We start from the raw sequence: 14,730 nt of genomic DNA on the forward strand, positions 1-14,730 counted from the left end.
CCACAACGGTCATCGCTCTGGTGTACGCATTTGGTTTAAAGGTACCATTTGTAGGTGACCAGGCGACCGCCGGATCGAGGTCAGGAGGTCGGGTAGTTTGAAAGCCCGAGTTGCTATGTGCCCCAGGGCTGGTGACCCTGGGGTGCCCTAACTCACTGGGGGTGGGATCCCACTGAGTGAAGGCACACTTGCACGCACTCTTCTTTCACACTTTTAAGCACACACCTTTATTCTCCCGGCCTTCTGGCTGGGAGATGAGGAATTTTTATATACCTGGCGGATGTCCAGGCTGTATCACAGCGCACATCCACTTATTTAATTTTGTTTTTCACTGTGTGTTTGTCACGTTTGTCACAAGGATTTTGGGATGCGGTGCCCTTTTGGGACCCTCCTGAGGTCTAGGGGGAAAATGTGTGGCCTTCTGGTTCCTTTTTCCCCTGCAACCCGGCCTCCCTTCTTCGGAGGGGAGGTGCAACTAGGATGCAGGCTCCTAGGTGGACACTGGGGTGGCAGCCCAGGTAGAAGCCTAGGAGTGTGTTTGGGTCTCCCTAAGCTTCGGCGAGGGGGGACCATCGATCCTTGATCCTCTAGGCCTATGGTTTGGAGGGTCAGGGAATGGTTATGCGGGGCCTCTCTCTTTTAAGAGAAGGGCTGCGATAGACCGCATCCTTGTGCACTTTTTGTGTGGCACCTCTGCACTTTTTATGCACTTGGGTGATAGAAAGCACGGCTCGGGCTTTCAATAAAAAAAAAAAAAAAAAATCTGTTCTTATCAGTTTAATATCTGATACGTCCCCTATCTGGGGACCATATATTAAATGGATTTTTAGAACAGGGAGATGGAAATAGAGCTTGCTCTGTCCACTCCACGCATTGACCTGGTATTGCAGTATTTCCAGGACCGGTGCACCCTTCCCTTATGTGTTGACTAAAATCAGATTCCAAAAGTGTTTTTTCTCTTTGCCATTGTTTCTGTCTTTCTGAAGGGATCTCCCCTTTTAATCCCATTATTTCAACACCTGTTGGACAATGCATTTGTACAGTCATGTGTGATAATGAGCTCATTTATTAAATGCAATTAATGAATACATTGCCACCTCTTGTTGTGTGTGTGTGTGTGTGTGTGTGTGTGTCTTCTGTGTTTCTGTGTTTCCGGCATTTCACATTGGAACAGCTCATTCACCTTCCTTGTCTTCTCTCCGCCCTCCCTCCCTCCCTCCTAGGTAAGTTAAAGAGCTGCACCTGAGCCAGCCACTGATTGATGCAGCACCACAGTCAAATAGTGGAGTGGAGTGGAGTAGGGGAACAGCAAACAGCCATTAAAGCAGCCAGCCGCCTACCCGCCACAATGGACCTACCTGTGTACACTAGGTGGATGTGATGGAATGTACTGTCGTCCCTACATTTCAAGAAGAAGTAAGAATTGCAGTTGCAACAAACCCTTGCTTGCCTACAAAGAGAGCAGCAATTTGGATTTGTTACTATGTTACCTGGAAGAATAACAAACTGTGCAAGGATGGAGGTTGTAGGAGCAAAGAGAAGTTGTCTGTAAAGTTGGTGGATGCCTATTTTCCATTTTGCAGTCCCTTGTCTCCCTCTTGTGGCCTCCTGGAGGCAAATAAATGTGCAAAAAAAAGACAGCCTGGCGGCCGGCTGTTGCAGTGTTGCCCTCTCAGGCAACACTGAGTGACTGACTGAGCCTCACAGTCTTATATAAAGTTCAGACGGAACTTTGCACGTGTCATAGTGGAGCCCTCAGGATTCCAGAGCCAGCTTTCTGACATCATAATGGGGCCTGCCTCAGAGATAAAAGCCTGGGCCCAGGCAGTGTTGTTCAGTGCTGCTCAGCAGGCAGCACAGGACTGGATTAAAGCTGATACAAGGTGTGAAGGAACAAGGGGTGGCTGTGGGCATGCACTTGCTGCCGCTGCCAGTGTTTATCTGCATGGCAGGAGGGCATTTGGGCGTTGCCAGGAAGGCGTTTTTATGTAGATTCCTCCTCTTTCAGCACTGCATTGTGGTGCAAGCAAAAGAAGCAAATCCTGTCTGGCTTCCTCTCCGGCCTTTATTCACCTCCCGCTTAGTAGCTGTAAATGTGTGTGAGCCTGCAGGGCCCCATGGAATTGCCTAGGAGTAGGCTGAATCGCTGCAAGGGGTGAACAGCAGTATGGGACAGGCTCGGGCAAGGCAAGGGCCGCTCGGGTTATCGCTTCTCGGCCTTTTGGCTAAGATCAAGTGTAGTACCTGCTCAAGCTGAGGTTAGTAATCATCCCTGCCGGTGGTACGTGGGCCATCGTAGGGGGATGACAGAACGCCGAGGTGAGGGCAGGGAACCACAACGGTCATCGCTCTGGTGTACGCATTTGGTTTAAAGGTACCATTTGTAGGTGACCAGGCGACCGCCGGATCGAGGTCAGGAGGTCGGGTAGTTTGAAAGCCCGAGTTGCTATGTGCCCCAGGGCTGGTGACCCTGGGGTGCCCTAACTCACTGGGGGTGGGATCCCACTGAGTGAAGGCACACTTGCACGCACTCTTCTTTCACACTTTTAAGCACACACCTTTATTCTCCCGGCCTTCTGGCTGGGAGATGAGGAATTTTTATATACCTGGCGGATGTCCAGGCTGTATCACAGCGCACATCCACTTATTTAATTTTGTTTTTCACTGTGTGTTTGTCACGTTTGTCACAAGGATTTTGGGATGCGGTGCCCTTTTGGGACCCTCCTGAGGTCTAGGGGGAAAATGTGTGGCCTTCTGGTTCCTTTTTCCCCTGCAACCCGGCCTCCCTTCTTCGGAGGGGAGGTGCAACTAGGATGCAGGCTCCTAGGTGGACACTGGGGTGGCAGCCCAGGTAGAAGCCTAGGAGTGTGTTTGGGTCTCCCTAAGCTTCGGCGAGGGGGGACCATCGATCCTTGATCCTCTAGGCCTATGGTTTGGAGGGTCAGGGAATGGTTATGCGGGGCCTCTCTCTTTTAAGAGAAGGGCTGCGATAGACCGCATCCTTGTGCACTTTTTGTGTGGCACCTCTGCACTTTTTATGCACTTGGGTGATAGAAAGCACGGCTCGGGCTTTCAATAAAAAAAAAAAAAAAAAATCTGTTCTTATCAGTTTAATATCTGATACGTCCCCTATCTGGGGACCATATATTAAATGGATTTTTAGAACAGGGAGATGGAAATAGAGCTTGCTCTGTCCACTCCACGCATTGACCTGGTATTGCAGTATTTCCAGGACCGGTGCACCCTTCCCTTATGTGTTGACTAAAATCAGATTCCAAAAGTGTTTTTTCTCTTTGCCATTGTTTCTGTCTTTCTGAAGGGATCTCCCCTTTTAATCCCATTATTTCAACACCTGTTGGACAATGCATTTGTACAGTCATGTGTGATAATGAGCTCATTTATTAAATGCAATTAATGAATACATTGCCACCTCTTGTTGTGTGTGTGTGTGTGTGTGTGTGTGTGTCTTCTGTGTTTCTGTGTTTCCGGCATTTCACATTGGAACAGCTCATTCACCTTCCTTGTCTTCTCTCCGCCCTCCCTCCCTCCCTCCTAGGTAAGTTAAAGAGCTGCACCTGAGCCAGCCACTGATTGATGCAGCACCACAGTCAAATAGTGGAGTGGAGTGGAGTAGGGGAACAGCAAACAGCCATTAAAGCAGCCAGCCGCCTACCCGCCACAATGGACCTACCTGTGTACACTAGGTGGATGTGATGGAATGTACTGTCGTCCCTACATTTCAAGAAGAAGTAAGAATTGCAGTTGCAACAAACCCTTGCTTGCCTACAAAGAGAGCAGCAATTTGGATTTGTTACTATGTTACCTGGAAGAATAACAAACTGTGCAAGGATGGAGGTTGTAGGAGCAAAGAGAAGTTGTCTGTAAAGTTGGTGGATGCCTATTTTCCATTTTGCAGTCCCTTGTCTCCCTCTTGTGGCCTCCTGGAGGCAAATAAATGTGCAAAAAAAAGACAGCCTGGCGGCCGGCTGTTGCAGTGTTGCCCTCTCAGGCAACACTGAGTGACTGACTGAGCCTCACAGTCTTATATAAAGTTCAGACGGAACTTTGCACGTGTCATAGTGGAGCCCTCAGGATTCCAGAGCCAGCTTTCTGACATCATAATGGGGCCTGCCTCAGAGATAAAAGCCTGGGCCCAGGCAGTGTTGTTCAGTGCTGCTCAGCAGGCAGCACAGGACTGGATTAAAGCTGATACAAGGTGTGAAGGAACAAGGGGTGGCTGTGGGCATGCACTTGCTGCCGCTGCCAGTGTTTATCTGCATGGCAGGAGGGCATTTGGGCGTTGCCAGGAAGGCGTTTTTATGTAGATTCCTCCTCTTTCAGCACTGCATTGTGGTGCAAGCAAAAGAAGCAAATCCTGTCTGGCTTCCTCTCCGGCCTTTATTCACCTCCCGCTTAGTAGCTGTAAATGTGTGTGAGCCTGCAGGGCCCCATGGAATTGCCTAGGAGTAGGCTGAATCGCTGCAAGGGGTGAACAGCAGTATGGGACAGGCTCGGGCAAGGCAAGGGCCGCTCGGGTTATCGCTTCTCGGCCTTTTGGCTAAGATCAAGTGTAGTACCTGCTCAAGCTGAGGTTAGTAATCATCCCTGCCGGTGGTACGTGGGCCATCGTAGGGGGATGACAGAACGCCGAGGTGAGGGCAGGGAACCACAACGGTCATCGCTCTGGTGTACGCATTTGGTTTAAAGGTACCATTTGTAGGTGACCAGGCGACCGCCGGATCGAGGTCAGGAGGTCGGGTAGTTTGAAAGCCCGAGTTGCTATGTGCCCCAGGGCTGGTGACCCTGGGGTGCCCTAACTCACTGGGGGTGGGATCCCACTGAGTGAAGGCACACTTGCACGCACTCTTCTTTCACACTTTTAAGCACACACCTTTATTCTCCCGGCCTTCTGGCTGGGAGATGAGGAATTTTTATATACCTGGCGGATGTCCAGGCTGTATCACAGCGCACATCCACTTATTTAATTTTGTTTTTCACTGTGTGTTTGTCACGTTTGTCACAAGGATTTTGGGATGCGGTGCCCTTTTGGGACCCTCCTGAGGTCTAGGGGGAAAATGTGTGGCCTTCTGGTTCCTTTTTCCCCTGCAACCCGGCCTCCCTTCTTCGGAGGGGAGGTGCAACTAGGATGCAGGCTCCTAGGTGGACACTGGGGTGGCAGCCCAGGTAGAAGCCTAGGAGTGTGTTTGGGTCTCCCTAAGCTTCGGCGAGGGGGGACCATCGATCCTTGATCCTCTAGGCCTATGGTTTGGAGGGTCAGGGAATGGTTATGCGGGGCCTCTCTCTTTTAAGAGAAGGGCTGCGATAGACCGCATCCTTGTGCACTTTTTGTGTGGCACCTCTGCACTTTTTATGCACTTGGGTGATAGAAAGCACGGCTCGGGCTTTCAATAAAAAAAAAAAAAAAAAATCTGTTCTTATCAGTTTAATATCTGATACGTCCCCTATCTGGGGACCATATATTAAATGGATTTTTAGAACAGGGAGATGGAAATAGAGCTTGCTCTGTCCACTCCACGCATTGACCTGGTATTGCAGTATTTCCAGGACCGGTGCACCCTTCCCTTATGTGTTGACTAAAATCAGATTCCAAAAGTGTTTTTTCTCTTTGCCATTGTTTCTGTCTTTCTGAAGGGATCTCCCCTTTTAATCCCATTATTTCAACACCTGTTGGACAATGCATTTGTACAGTCATGTGTGATAATGAGCTCATTTATTAAATGCAATTAATGAATACATTGCCACCTCTTGTTGTGTGTGTGTGTGTGTGTGTGTGTGTGTCTTCTGTGTTTCTGTGTTTCCGGCATTTCACATTGGAACAGCTCATTCACCTTCCTTGTCTTCTCTCCGCCCTCCCTCCCTCCCTCCTAGGTAAGTTAAAGAGCTGCACCTGAGCCAGCCACTGATTGATGCAGCACCACAGTCAAATAGTGGAGTGGAGTGGAGTAGGGGAACAGCAAACAGCCATTAAAGCAGCCAGCCGCCTACCCGCCACAATGGACCTACCTGTGTACACTAGGTGGATGTGATGGAATGTACTGTCGTCCCTACATTTCAAGAAGAAGTAAGAATTGCAGTTGCAACAAACCCTTGCTTGCCTACAAAGAGAGCAGCAATTTGGATTTGTTACTATGTTACCTGGAAGAATAACAAACTGTGCAAGGATGGAGGTTGTAGGAGCAAAGAGAAGTTGTCTGTAAAGTTGGTGGATGCCTATTTTCCATTTTGCAGTCCCTTGTCTCCCTCTTGTGGCCTCCTGGAGGCAAATAAATGTGCAAAAAAAAGACAGCCTGGCGGCCGGCTGTTGCAGTGTTGCCCTCTCAGGCAACACTGAGTGACTGACTGAGCCTCACAGTCTTATATAAAGTTCAGACGGAACTTTGCACGTGTCATAGTGGAGCCCTCAGGATTCCAGAGCCAGCTTTCTGACATCATAATGGGGCCTGCCTCAGAGATAAAAGCCTGGGCCCAGGCAGTGTTGTTCAGTGCTGCTCAGCAGGCAGCACAGGACTGGATTAAAGCTGATACAAGGTGTGAAGGAACAAGGGGTGGCTGTGGGCATGCACTTGCTGCCGCTGCCAGTGTTTATCTGCATGGCAGGAGGGCATTTGGGCGTTGCCAGGAAGGCGTTTTTATGTAGATTCCTCCTCTTTCAGCACTGCATTGTGGTGCAAGCAAAAGAAGCAAATCCTGTCTGGCTTCCTCTCCGGCCTTTATTCACCTCCCGCTTAGTAGCTGTAAATGTGTGTGAGCCTGCAGGGCCCCATGGAATTGCCTAGGAGTAGGCTGAATCGCTGCAAGGGGTGAACAGCAGTATGGGACAGGCTCGGGCAAGGCAAGGGCCGCTCGGGTTATCGCTTCTCGGCCTTTTGGCTAAGATCAAGTGTAGTACCTGCTCAAGCTGAGGTTAGTAATCATCCCTGCCGGTGGTACGTGGGCCATCGTAGGGGGATGACAGAACGCCGAGGTGAGGGCAGGGAACCACAACGGTCATCGCTCTGGTGTACGCATTTGGTTTAAAGGTACCATTTGTAGGTGACCAGGCGACCGCCGGATCGAGGTCAGGAGGTCGGGTAGTTTGAAAGCCCGAGTTGCTATGTGCCCCAGGGCTGGTGACCCTGGGGTGCCCTAACTCACTGGGGGTGGGATCCCACTGAGTGAAGGCACACTTGCACGCACTCTTCTTTCACACTTTTAAGCACACACCTTTATTCTCCCGGCCTTCTGGCTGGGAGATGAGGAATTTTTATATACCTGGCGGATGTCCAGGCTGTATCACAGCGCACATCCACTTATTTAATTTTGTTTTTCACTGTGTGTTTGTCACGTTTGTCACAAGGATTTTGGGATGCGGTGCCCTTTTGGGACCCTCCTGAGGTCTAGGGGGAAAATGTGTGGCCTTCTGGTTCCTTTTTCCCCTGCAACCCGGCCTCCCTTCTTCGGAGGGGAGGTGCAACTAGGATGCAGGCTCCTAGGTGGACACTGGGGTGGCAGCCCAGGTAGAAGCCTAGGAGTGTGTTTGGGTCTCCCTAAGCTTCGGCGAGGGGGGACCATCGATCCTTGATCCTCTAGGCCTATGGTTTGGAGGGTCAGGGAATGGTTATGCGGGGCCTCTCTCTTTTAAGAGAAGGGCTGCGATAGACCGCATCCTTGTGCACTTTTTGTGTGGCACCTCTGCACTTTTTATGCACTTGGGTGATAGAAAGCACGGCTCGGGCTTTCAATAAAAAAAAAAAAAAAAAATCTGTTCTTATCAGTTTAATATCTGATACGTCCCCTATCTGGGGACCATATATTAAATGGATTTTTAGAACAGGGAGATGGAAATAGAGCTTGCTCTGTCCACTCCACGCATTGACCTGGTATTGCAGTATTTCCAGGACCGGTGCACCCTTCCCTTATGTGTTGACTAAAATCAGATTCCAAAAGTGTTTTTTCTCTTTGCCATTGTTTCTGTCTTTCTGAAGGGATCTCCCCTTTTAATCCCATTATTTCAACACCTGTTGGACAATGCATTTGTACAGTCATGTGTGATAATGAGCTCATTTATTAAATGCAATTAATGAATACATTGCCACCTCTTGTTGTGTGTGTGTGTGTGTGTGTGTGTGTGTCTTCTGTGTTTCTGTGTTTCCGGCATTTCACATTGGAACAGCTCATTCACCTTCCTTGTCTTCTCTCCGCCCTCCCTCCCTCCCTCCTAGGTAAGTTAAAGAGCTGCACCTGAGCCAGCCACTGATTGATGCAGCACCACAGTCAAATAGTGGAGTGGAGTGGAGTAGGGGAACAGCAAACAGCCATTAAAGCAGCCAGCCGCCTACCCGCCACAATGGACCTACCTGTGTACACTAGGTGGATGTGATGGAATGTACTGTCGTCCCTACATTTCAAGAAGAAGTAAGAATTGCAGTTGCAACAAACCCTTGCTTGCCTACAAAGAGAGCAGCAATTTGGATTTGTTACTATGTTACCTGGAAGAATAACAAACTGTGCAAGGATGGAGGTTGTAGGAGCAAAGAGAAGTTGTCTGTAAAGTTGGTGGATGCCTATTTTCCATTTTGCAGTCCCTTGTCTCCCTCTTGTGGCCTCCTGGAGGCAAATAAATGTGCAAAAAAAAGACAGCCTGGCGGCCGGCTGTTGCAGTGTTGCCCTCTCAGGCAACACTGAGTGACTGACTGAGCCTCACAGTCTTATATAAAGTTCAGACGGAACTTTGCACGTGTCATAGTGGAGCCCTCAGGATTCCAGAGCCAGCTTTCTGACATCATAATGGGGCCTGCCTCAGAGATAAAAGCCTGGGCCCAGGCAGTGTTGTTCAGTGCTGCTCAGCAGGCAGCACAGGACTGGATTAAAGCTGATACAAGGTGTGAAGGAACAAGGGGTGGCTGTGGGCATGCACTTGCTGCCGCTGCCAGTGTTTATCTGCATGGCAGGAGGGCATTTGGGCGTTGCCAGGAAGGCGTTTTTATGTAGATTCCTCCTCTTTCAGCACTGCATTGTGGTGCAAGCAAAAGAAGCAAATCCTGTCTGGCTTCCTCTCCGGCCTTTATTCACCTCCCGCTTAGTAGCTGTAAATGTGTGTGAGCCTGCAGGGCCCCATGGAATTGCCTAGGAGTAGGCTGAATCGCTGCAAGGGGTGAACAGCAGTATGGGACAGGCTCGGGCAAGGCAAGGGCCGCTCGGGTTATCGCTTCTCGGCCTTTTGGCTAAGATCAAGTGTAGTACCTGCTCAAGCTGAGGTTAGTAATCATCCCTGCCGGTGGTACGTGGGCCATCGTAGGGGGATGACAGAACGCCGAGGTGAGGGCAGGGAACCACAACGGTCATCGCTCTGGTGTACGCATTTGGTTTAAAGGTACCATTTGTAGGTGACCAGGCGACCGCCGGATCGAGGTCAGGAGGTCGGGTAGTTTGAAAGCCCGAGTTGCTATGTGCCCCAGGGCTGGTGACCCTGGGGTGCCCTAACTCACTGGGGGTGGGATCCCACTGAGTGAAGGCACACTTGCACGCACTCTTCTTTCACACTTTTAAGCACACACCTTTATTCTCCCGGCCTTCTGGCTGGGAGATGAGGAATTTTTATATACCTGGCGGATGTCCAGGCTGTATCACAGCGCACATCCACTTATTTAATTTTGTTTTTCACTGTGTGTTTGTCACGTTTGTCACAAGGATTTTGGGATGCGGTGCCCTTTTGGGACCCTCCTGAGGTCTAGGGGGAAAATGTGTGGCCTTCTGGTTCCTTTTTCCCCTGCAACCCGGCCTCCCTTCTTCGGAGGGGAGGTGCAACTAGGATGCAGGCTCCTAGGTGGACACTGGGGTGGCAGCCCAGGTAGAAGCCTAGGAGTGTGTTTGGGTCTCCCTAAGCTTCGGCGAGGGGGGACCATCGATCCTTGATCCTCTAGGCCTATGGTTTGGAGGGTCAGGGAATGGTTATGCGGGGCCTCTCTCTTTTAAGAGAAGGGCTGCGATAGACCGCATCCTTGTGCACTTTTTGTGTGGCACCTCTGCACTTTTTATGCACTTGGGTGATAGAAAGCACGGCTCGGGCTTTCAATAAAAAAAAAAAAAAAAAATCTGTTCTTATCAGTTTAATATCTGATACGTCCCCTATCTGGGGACCATATATTAAATGGATTTTTAGAACAGGGAGATGGAAATAGAGCTTGCTCTGTCCACTCCACGCATTGACCTGGTATTGCAGTATTTCCAGGACCGGTGCACCCTTCCCTTATGTGTTGACTAAAATCAGATTCCAAAAGTGTTTTTTCTCTTTGCCATTGTTTCTGTCTTTCTGAAGGGATCTCCCCTTTTAATCCCATTATTTCAACACCTGTTGGACAATGCATTTGTACAGTCATGTGTGATAATGAGCTCATTTATTAAATGCAATTAATGAATACATTGCCACCTCTTGTTGTGTGTGTGTGTGTGTGTGTGTGTGTGTCTTCTGTGTTTCTGTGTTTCCGGCATTTCACATTGGAACAGCTCATTCACCTTCCTTGTCTTCTCTCCGCCCTCCCTCCCTCCCTCCTAGGTAAGTTAAAGAGCTGCACCTGAGCCAGCCACTGATTGATGCAGCACCACAGTCAAATAGTGGAGTGGAGTGGAGTAGGGGAACAGCAAACAGCCATTAAAGCAGCCAGCCGCCTACCCGCCACAATGGACCTACCTGTGTACACTAGGTGGATGTGATGGAATGTACTGTCGTCCCTACATTTCAAGAAGAAGTAAGAATTGCAGTTGCAACAAACCCTTGCTTGCCTACAAAGAGAGCAGCAATTTGGATTTGTTACTATGTTACCTGGAAGAATAACAAACTGTGCAAGGATGGAGGTTGTAGGAGCAAAGAGAAGTTGTCTGTAAAGTTGGTGGATGCCTATTTTCCATTTTGCAGTCCCTTGTCTCCCTCTTGTGGCCTCCTGGAGGCAAATAAATGTGCAAAAAAAAGACAGCCTGGCGGCCGGCTGTTGCAGTGTTGCCCTCTCAGGCAACACTGAGTGACTGACTGAGCCTCACAGTCTTATATAAAGTTCAGACGGAACTTTGCACGTGTCATAGTGGAGCCCTCAGGATTCCAGAGCCAGCTTTCTGACATCATAATGGGGCCTGCCTCAGAGATAAAAGCCTGGGCCCAGGCAGTGTTGTTCAGTGCTGCTCAGCAGGCAGCACAGGACTGGATTAAAGCTGATACAAGGTGTGAAGGAACAAGGGGTGGCTGTGGGCATGCACTTGCTGCCGCTGCCAGTGTTTATCTGCATGGCAGGAGGGCATTTGGGCGTTGCCAGGAAGGCGTTTTTATGTAGATTCCTCCTCTTTCAGCACTGCATTGTGGTGCAAGCAAAAGAAGCAAATCCTGTCTGGCTTCCTCTCCGGCCTTTATTCACCTCCCGCTTAGTAGCTGTAAATGTGTGTGAGCCTGCAGGGCCCCATGGAATTGCCTAGGAGTAGGCTGAATCGCTGCAAGGGGTGAACAGCAGTATGGGACAGGCTCGGGCAAGGCAAGGGCCGCTCGGGTTATCGCTTCTCGGCCTTTTGGCTAAGATCAAGTGTAGTATCTGTTCTTATCAGTTTAATATCTGATACGTCCCCTATCTGGGGACCATATATTAAATGGATTTTTAGAACAGGGAGATGGAAATAGAGCTTGCTCTGTCCACTCCACGCATTGACCTGGTATTGCAGTATTTCCAGGACCGGTGCACCCTTCCCTTATGTGTTGACTAAAATCAGATTCCAAAAGTGTTTTTTCTCTTTGCCATTGTTTCTGTCTTTCTGAAGGGATCTCCCCTTTTAATCCCATTATTTCAACACCTGTTGGACAATGCATTTGTACAGTCATGTGTGATAATGAGCTCATTTATTAAATGCAATTAATGAATACATTGCCACCTCTTGTTGTGTGTGTGTGTGTGTGTGTGTGTGTGTCTTCTGTGTTTCTGTGTTTCCGGCATTTCACATTGGAACAGCTCATTCACCTTCCTTGTCTTCTCTCCGCCCTCCCTCCCTCCCTCCTAGGTAAGTTAAAGAGCTGCACCTGAGCCAGCCACTGATTGATGCAGCACCACAGTCAAATAGTGGAGTGGAGTGGAGTAGGGGAACAGCAAACAGCCATTAAAGCAGCCAGCCGCCTACCCGCCACAATGGACCTACCTGTGTACACTAGGTGGATGTGATGGAATGTACTGTCGTCCCTACATTTCAAGAAGAAGTAAGAATTGCAGTTGCAACAAACCCTTGCTTGCCTACAAAGAGAGCAGCAATTTGGATTTGTTACTATGTTACCTGGAAGAATAACAAACTGTGCAAGGATGGAGGTTGTAGGAGCAAAGAGAAGTTGTCTGTAAAGTTGGTGGATGCCTATTTTCCATTTTGCAGTCCCTTGTCTCCCTCTTGTGGCCTCCTGGAGGCAAATAAATGTGCAAAAAAAAGACAGCCTGGCGGCCGGCTGTTGCAGTGTTGCCCTCTCAGGCAACACTGAGTGACTGACTGAGCCTCACAGTCTTATATAAAGTTCAGACGGAACTTTGCACGTGTCATAGTGGAGCCCTCAGGATTCCAGAGCCAGCTTTCTGACATCATAATGGGGCCTGCCTCAGAGATAAAAGCCTGGGCCCAGGCAGTGTTGTTCAGTGCTGCTCAGCAGGCAGCACAGGACTGGATTAAAGCTGATACAAGGTGTGAAGGAACAAGGGGTGGCTGTGGGCATGCACTTGCTGCCGCTGCCAGTGTTTATCTGCATGGCAGGAGGGCATTTGGGCGTTGCCAGGAAGGCGTTTTTATGTAGATTCCTCCTCTTTCAGCACTGCATTGTGGTGCAAGCAAAAGAAGCAAATCCTGTCTGGCTTCCTCTCCGGCCTTTATTCACCTCCCGCTTAGTAGCTGTAAATGTGTGTGAGCCTGCAGGGCCCCATGGAATTGCCTAGGAGTAGGCTGAATCGCTGCAAGGGGTGAACAGCAGTATGGGACAGGCTCGGGCAAGGCAAGGGCCGCTCGGGTTATCGCTTCTCGGCCTTTTGGCTAAGATCAAGTGTAGTATCTGTTCTTATCAGTTTAATATCTGATACGTCCCCTATCTGGGGACCATATATTAAATGGATTTTTAGAACAGGGAGATGGAAATAGAGCTTGCTCTGTCCACTCCACGCATTGACCTGGTATTGCAGTATTTCCAGGACCGGTGCACCCTTCCCTTATGTGTTGACTAAAATCAGATTCCAAAAGTGTTTTTTCTCTTTGCCATTGTTTCTGTCTTTCTGAAGGGATCTCCCCTTTTAATCCCATTATTTCAACACCTGTTGGACAATGCATTTGTACAGTCATGTGTGATAATGAGCTCATTTATTAAATGCAATTAATGAATACATTGCCACCTCTTGTTGTGTGTGTGTGTGTGTGTGTGTGTGTGTCTTCTGTGTTTCTGTGTTTCCGGCATTTCACATTGGAACAGCTCATTCACCTTCCTTGTCTTCTCTCCGCCCTCCCTCCCTCCCTCCTAGGTAAGTTAAAGAGCTGCACCTGAGCCAGCCACTGATTGATGCAGCACCACAGTCAAATAGTGGAGTGGAGTGGAGTAGGGGAACAGCAAACAGCCATTAAAGCAGCCAGCCGCCTACCCGCCACAATGGACCTACCTGTGTACACTAGGTGGATGTGATGGAATGTACTGTCGTCCCTACATTTCAAGAAGAAGTAAGAATTGCAGTTGCAACAAACCCTTGCTTGCCTACAAAGAGAGCAGCAATTTGGATTTGTTACTATGTTACCTGGAAGAATAACAAACTGTGCAAGGATGGAGGTTGTAGGAGCAAAGAGAAGTTGTCTGTAAAGTTGGTGGATGCCTATTTTCCATTTTGCAGTCCCTTGTCTCCCTCTTGTGGCCTCCTGGAGGCAAATAAATGTGCAAAAAAAAGACAGCCTGGCGGCCGGCTGTTGCAGTGTTGCCCTCTCAGGCAACACTGAGTGACTGACTGAGCCTCACAGTCTTATATAAAGTTCAGACGGAACTTTGCACGTGTCATAGTGGAGCCCTCAGGATTCCAGAGCCAGCTTTCTGACATCATAATGGGGCCTGCCTCAGAGATAAAAGCCTGGGCCCAGGCAGTGTTGTTCAGTGCTGCTCAGCAGGCAGCACAGGACTGGATTAAAGCTGATACAAGGTGTGAAGGAACAAGGGGTGGCTGTGGGCATGCACTTGCTGCCGCTGCCAGTGTTTATCTGCATGGCAGGAGGGCATTTGGGCGTTGCCAGGAAGGCGTTTTTATGTAGATTCCTCCTCTTTCAGCACTGCATTGTGGTGCAAGCAAAAGAAGCAAATCCTGTCTGGCTTCCTCTCCGGCCTTTATTCACCTCCCGCTTAGTAGCTGTAAATGTGTGTGAGCCTGCAGGGCCCCATGGAATTGCCTAGGAGTAGGCTGAATCGCTGCAAGGGGTGAACAGCAGTATGGGACAGGCTCGGGCAAGGCAAGGGCCGCTCGGGTTATCGCTTCTCGGCCTTTTGGCTAAGATCAAGTGTAGTACCTGCTCAAGCTGAGGTTAGTAATCATCCCTGCCGGTGGTACGTGGGCCATCGTAGGGGGATGACAGAACGCCGAGGTGAGGGCAGGGAACCACAACGGTCATCGCTCTGGTGTACGCATTTGGTTTAAAGGTACCATTTGTAGGTGACCAGGCGACCGCCGGATCGAGGTCAGGAGGTCGGGTAGTTTGAAA

The 14,730-nt window shown here is 49.5% G+C and overlaps 7 non-coding genes and 5 pseudogenes across 7 annotated transcripts; all 12 read left to right on the forward strand.

Moving 5' to 3' along the window:
* The first annotated feature begins 730 nt into the window (after positions 1-730).
* On the forward strand, positions 731-915 carry LOC142689184 (U2 spliceosomal RNA). The gene has a single exon (XR_012858162.1). It is a non-coding gene; the product is annotated as a U2 spliceosomal RNA (small nuclear RNA).
* Positions 916-2,205: 1,290 nt separating this feature from the next.
* Positions 2,206-2,275, forward strand: LOC142689278 (U2 spliceosomal RNA; annotated as a pseudogene).
* A 788-nt stretch (positions 2,276-3,063) lies between these two features.
* On the forward strand, positions 3,064-3,248 carry LOC142689185 (U2 spliceosomal RNA). Its single transcript, XR_012858163.1, has one exon. It is a non-coding gene; the product is annotated as a U2 spliceosomal RNA (small nuclear RNA).
* A 1,290-nt stretch (positions 3,249-4,538) lies between these two features.
* Positions 4,539-4,608, forward strand: LOC142689279 (U2 spliceosomal RNA; annotated as a pseudogene).
* Positions 4,609-5,396: 788 nt separating this feature from the next.
* LOC142689187 (U2 spliceosomal RNA) lies at positions 5,397-5,581 on the forward strand. Its single transcript, XR_012858165.1, has one exon. It is a non-coding gene; the product is annotated as a U2 spliceosomal RNA (small nuclear RNA).
* Positions 5,582-6,871: 1,290 nt separating this feature from the next.
* On the forward strand, positions 6,872-6,941 carry LOC142689280 (U2 spliceosomal RNA; annotated as a pseudogene).
* Positions 6,942-7,729: 788 nt separating this feature from the next.
* On the forward strand, positions 7,730-7,914 carry LOC142689188 (U2 spliceosomal RNA). Its single transcript, XR_012858166.1, has one exon. It is a non-coding gene; the product is annotated as a U2 spliceosomal RNA (small nuclear RNA).
* Positions 7,915-9,204: 1,290 nt separating this feature from the next.
* On the forward strand, positions 9,205-9,274 carry LOC142689281 (U2 spliceosomal RNA; annotated as a pseudogene).
* A 788-nt stretch (positions 9,275-10,062) lies between these two features.
* Positions 10,063-10,247, forward strand: LOC142689189 (U2 spliceosomal RNA). The gene has a single exon (XR_012858167.1). It is a non-coding gene; the product is annotated as a U2 spliceosomal RNA (small nuclear RNA).
* A 1,290-nt stretch (positions 10,248-11,537) lies between these two features.
* On the forward strand, positions 11,538-11,728 carry LOC142689079 (U2 spliceosomal RNA). The gene has a single exon (XR_012858101.1). It is a non-coding gene; the product is annotated as a U2 spliceosomal RNA (small nuclear RNA).
* Positions 11,729-13,018: 1,290 nt separating this feature from the next.
* Positions 13,019-13,209, forward strand: LOC142689080 (U2 spliceosomal RNA). The gene has a single exon (XR_012858102.1). It is a non-coding gene; the product is annotated as a U2 spliceosomal RNA (small nuclear RNA).
* Positions 13,210-14,499: 1,290 nt separating this feature from the next.
* On the forward strand, positions 14,500-14,569 carry LOC142689283 (U2 spliceosomal RNA; annotated as a pseudogene).
* The last annotated feature ends 161 nt before the right edge of the window (positions 14,570-14,730 follow it).

Source organism: Rhinoderma darwinii (assembly GCF_050947455.1).
Source record: "Rhinoderma darwinii isolate aRhiDar2 chromosome 5 unlocalized genomic scaffold, aRhiDar2.hap1 SUPER_5_unloc_28, whole genome shotgun sequence".
In the NCBI taxonomy this organism is placed as follows: Eukaryota; Metazoa; Chordata; class Amphibia; order Anura; family Rhinodermatidae; genus Rhinoderma; species Rhinoderma darwinii.